Here is a 5,000-nt window from a genome sequence, read left to right on the forward strand (position 1 = left end):
GCGGGGACTTAGACCGACGGCAAACCGGTCGTGACCCGCGCCGGTCGCTAGTGCGCTGAGACGGTGCGCGAGCCGACTCGGCAGCGGCGCCTTAAGCGTCCGCGAACCGAGACGGCGCGCCCCCGCACCCAACTGAAAGCGAGCCGGCGACCTGACGGGCCCTCCCGTTTGCCTCTCAACGGTTTCACGTACTCTTGAACTCTCTCTTCAAAGTGCTTTTCAACTTTCCCTCACGATACTTGTCCGCTATCGGTCTCGCGACCGTATTTAGTCTTAGGTGGAGTTTACCACCCGCTTTGGGCTGCATTCCCAAACAACCCGACTCCGAGAAGACCCGAAGCGGCCAAGGCAAGCGCCCCTATGGGCCTAACACCCGCCGTGGGACGAGGCCTCGATCAGAAGGACACCGGCGCTCGCCGTTAGCCGCACTGGGACTTCCGTACGTCACAACTCGGCGCGCTCGAAAAGCGCGCAGATTCGACGCTGGACTCTTCCCGGTTCACTCGCCGTTACTCAGGGAATCCCTGTTGGTTTCTTTTCCTCCGCTTAATAATATGCTTAAATTCAGCGGGTGCTCTCGCCTGAACTCAGGTCGTATGTGTCAAGCGGGCCGCTTCTTACACGGCCCGCTGGCATCGCAAGTCGTCGCCGCCGGCGCCGACCGAGCGCGTACCGTCGCCGCCTTGGCCCACGGTCGGTCTTGATCTCGTGACCGGACCGACCGACCTGGACCCGCCCCTCGAACGTAGTTGAACACGTCGAGGGGCCGGCGGTGTACGGGACACGCGGTCGCGCCGAGAAAGCTCGGCGACCGCTTCAACTTGGGGCGACGCCCGGCCGTCTTCGCAGAGGCCAGGCGACGGCCCTCGGGTGAGGACGAACGCGACCCTGAGGCAGACGCGGTCCCGGGATTGACCCGAGACCGCAATTCGCGTTCAGAAGGTCGACGTTCAATGTGTTCTGCAATTCACATTACTTCTCGCACTTGGCTGCGTCCTTCATCGACTCGCGAGCCGAGTGATCCACCGTTAAGAGTCGTCCTCGACGTTTCGCCCGGCGCCGAAGCGCGCGGACGTCACACTGTGGGATCGACCACAAAACCACCACCGACAACAACTGCACAAAAACACCAACAAACGGCGCCGAGCGACCGCCGGGCTGGGCCGGCGGCACATCGAGCGCGGTGCCAAGAAGCCACCATCGCACTCGGCTGCCTTGCTATGCCAACGTGTTACGCGTGTCGCACGGGGCGGAACCCCGATTGACGGCCGCCCTCTCGGCGGCACCCAAAGACAATTAAGTGCGCGGTCGGCCGGGGCCTACCACCACTTTCGGTAATGATCCTTCCGCAGGTTCACCTACGGAAACCTTGTTACGACTTTTACTTCCTCTAAATGATCAAGTTTGATCGTCTTCTCGACACGCCGACGCGGCCGTTGCCAGCCGCGACGGGGCCGATCCAAGGATCTCACTAAACCATTCAATCGGTAGTAGCGACGGGCGGTGTGTACAAAGGGCAGGGACGTAATCAACGCAAGTTGATGACTTGCGCTTACTGGGAATTCCTCGTTCAAGGGAAACAATTGCAAGTCCCTATCCCAATCACGAATGAGGTTCAACGGGTTACCCGGACCTTTCGGCCTAGGTTAGACACTCGCTGCTTCACTCAGTGTAGCGCGCGTGCGGCCCCGGACATCTAAGGGCATCACAGACCTGTTATTGCTCAATCTCGTGTGGCTAAACGCCACTAGTCCCTCTAAGAAGTTAGACGCCGACCGAGAAGGTCGCGTAACTATTTAGCATGCCAGAGTCTCGTTCGTTATCGGAATTAACCAGACAAATCGCTCCACCAACTAAGAACGGCCATGCACCACCACCCACAGAATCAAGAAAGAGCTCTCAATCTGTCAATCCTACCTGTGTCCGGGCCGGGTGAGTTTCCCCGTGTTGAGTCAAATTAAGCCGCAGGCTCCACTCCTGGTGGTGCCCTTCCGTCAATTCCTTTAAGTTTCAGCTTTGCAACCATACTTCCCCCGGAACCCAAAGACTTTGGTTTCCCGGAAGCTGCCGGAAAGGTCGTCATGGTAACGCCTCCCGATCGCTAGTTGGCATCGTTTATAGTCAGAACTAGGACGGTATCTGATCGTCTTCGAACCTCTGACTTTCGCTCTTGATTAAAGAAAACATTCTTGGCGAATGCTTTCGCAGTAGTTCGTCTTCCGCCGATCCAAGAATTTCACCTCTAACGGCAGAGTACGGACGCCCCCGTCTGTCCCTCTTAATCATTACCTCGTGCTCCGAAAACCAACAAAATAGAACCGAGGTCCTATTCCATTATTCCATGCAACACTATGCAGGCGAACAGCCTGCTTTGAACACTCTAATTTTTTCAAAGTAAACTTATCGGCCACCGCCGACACTCAGTCAAGAGCACCGACGGAGAACCGAAGGTGAGGCGAACGCAACCAGTGACACGCCTTGCGACGGACCGGCGGCGCTCGCCCAAAATCCAACTACGAGCTTTTCAACCGCAACAACTTTAGCATACACTGTTGGAGCTGGAATTACCGCGGCTGCTGGCACCAGACTTGCCCTCCAATGGATACTCGTTAAGAGTTTTAGGATGTACTCATTCCAATTACAGGGCCTCGTTAGAGTCCTGTATTGTTATTTTTCGTCACTACCTCCCCGTGTCGGGAATGGGTAATTTGCGCGCCTGCTGCCTTCCTTGGATGTGGTAGCCGTTTCTCAGGCTCCCTCTCCGGAATCGAACCCTGATTCCCCGTTACCCGTTATCACAAAGGTAGGCACGTAGCGTACCTTCGACAGTTGATAGGGCAGACACTTGAATGATACGTCGTCGGTGCAGAGACCGTACGATCCGCGTGGTTATCCAGAGTCATCAAACGTCACAGGACGAACCCGGTCGGTTTTGATCTGATAAAAGCGCGCCTCCCGAAGTCGGCGCTCAATGCATGTATTAGCTCTAGAATTACCACAGTTATCCACTTCGCTTACGAGACCAAATAAACCAAGACTGATTTAATGAGCCATTCGCAGTTTCGCTTTACGAGAACTCGTACTTGCACCTGCATGGCTTAATCTTTGAGACAAGCATATCACTACTGGCAGGATCAACCAGATAGCTGCGACAGCTGCGCTCGGCCCTTGCTGGGCCGCCCGGCGCGTGCTCGTCGCATTCGTTTAAGACCGAGGCGATCGCCTGCGGCCGTACTCAGCTTCGACAGTCGCTGGCCGCGACGTCCACGCTCTCGCCGGCAGTGCCAGGCGGAGCGATTTGCGTTTTTTCTTTGCTCGCCCTCTCTCGGGCTCGATCCATTCAGTTTCGCACAAACAAGAGCTCTGCCGGCCGCCTGCAGCGGTGCCTAAAACCCGGGCATAACAATGCGACCGTTCTGCTAGGCCGACAAGCGCTCAAGCCAGACGCTCGATCGAACGCCCCCTACATATTAGTCGAGACAACGGCTCGCTCATTAGCATCGCGTTTGTACTTTAACTTTTTTCGGCTCGGCTTCTTTCGACGCCGATGCCGGCGACGCAGCACTCTCTCGCCCGCCAGCCACCGAGAAAAGGGTGCGCTCCGACCGGCCCCGCACCGCTCTTTCTTGGCTCATTCGAAATTACTGTCTTTCGCTCTGACATGCCTTACCTAGGGTTAGGTTAGTATGCCTGCACGTTTGTACTTTAACTTTTTTCGGCTCGGCTTCTTTCGACGCCAATGCCGGCGACGCAGCACTCTCTCGCCCGCCAGCCACCGAGAAAAGGGTGCGCTCCGACCGGCCCCGCACCGCTCTTTCTTGGCTCATTCGAAATTACTGTCTTTCGCTCTGACATGCCTTACCTAGGGTTAGGTTAGTATGCTTGCACGTTTGTACTTTAACTTTTTTCGGCTCGGCTTCTTTCGACGCCGATGCCGGCGACGCAGCACTCTCTCGCCCGCCAGCCACCGAGAAAAGGGTGCGCTCCGACCGGCCCCGCACCGCTCTTTCATGGCTCATTCGAGTTTACTGTCTTTCGCTCTGACATGCCTTACCTAGGGTTAGGTTAGTATGCTTGCACGTTTGTACTTTAACTTTTTTCGGCTCGGCTTCTTTCGACGCCGATGCCGGCGACGCAGCACTCTCTCGCCCGCCAGCCACCGAGAAAAGGGTGCGCTCCGACCGGCCCCGCACCGCTCTTTCATGGCTCATTCGAGTTTACTGTCTTTCGCTCTGACATGCCTTACCTAGGGTTAGGTTAGTATGCTTGCACGTTTGTACTTTAACTTTTTTCGGCTCGGCTTCTTTCGACGCCGATGCCGGCGACGCAGCACTCTCTCGCCCGCCAGCCACCGAGAAAAGGGTGCGCTCCGACCGGCCCCGCACCGCTCTTTCTTGGCTCATTCGAAATTACTGTCTTTCGCTCTGACATGCCTTACCTAGGGTTAGGTTAGTATGCTTGCACGTTTGTACTTTAACTTTTTTCGGCTCGGCTTCTTTCGACGCCGATGCCGGCGACGCAGCACTCTCTCGCCCGCCAGCCACCGAGAAAAGGGTGCGCTCCGACCGGCCCCGCACCGCTCTTTCATGGCTCATTCGAGTTTACTGTCTTTCGCTCTGACATGCCTTACCTAGGGTTAGGTTAGTATGCTTGCACGTTTGTACTTTAACTTTTTTCGGCTCGGCTTCTTTCGACGCCGATGCCGGCGACGCAGCACTCTCTCGCCCGCCAGCCACCGAGAAAAGGGTGCGCTCCGACCGGCCCCGCACCGCTCTTTCTTGGCTCATTCGAAATTACTGTCTTTCGCTCTGACATGCCTTACCTAGGGTTAGGTTAGTATGCTTGCACGTTTGTACTTTAACTTTTTTCGGCTCGGCTTCTTTCGACGCCGATGCCGGCGACGCAGCACTCTCTCGCCCGCCAGCCACCGAGAAAAGGGTGCGCTCCGACCGGCCCCGCACCGCTCTTTCATGGCTCATTCGAGTTTACTGTCTTTCGCT

General features: G+C 56.6%; 2 non-coding genes and 1 pseudogene across 2 annotated transcripts; all 3 read right to left on the bottom strand.

The window, feature by feature from the left end:
- Positions 1 to 595, bottom strand: part of LOC144424993 (large subunit ribosomal RNA) — a 3,694-nt pseudogene extending 3,099 nt beyond the window's left edge.
- A 288-nt stretch (positions 596 to 883) lies between these two features.
- On the bottom strand, positions 884 to 1,037 carry LOC144424842 (5.8S ribosomal RNA). Its single transcript, XR_013477062.1, has one exon. It is a non-coding gene; the product is annotated as a 5.8S ribosomal RNA (ribosomal RNA).
- A 298-nt stretch (positions 1,038 to 1,335) lies between these two features.
- On the bottom strand, positions 1,336 to 3,145 carry LOC144424917 (small subunit ribosomal RNA). Its single transcript, XR_013477136.1, has one exon. It is a non-coding gene; the product is annotated as a small subunit ribosomal RNA (ribosomal RNA).
- Between the last annotated feature and the right edge of the window lie 1,855 nt (positions 3,146 to 5,000).

The sequence above is a fragment of the Styela clava genome, chromosome 6 (assembly GCF_964204865.1).
Source record: "Styela clava chromosome 6, kaStyClav1.hap1.2, whole genome shotgun sequence".
In the NCBI taxonomy this organism is placed as follows: Eukaryota; Metazoa; Chordata; class Ascidiacea; order Stolidobranchia; family Styelidae; genus Styela; species Styela clava.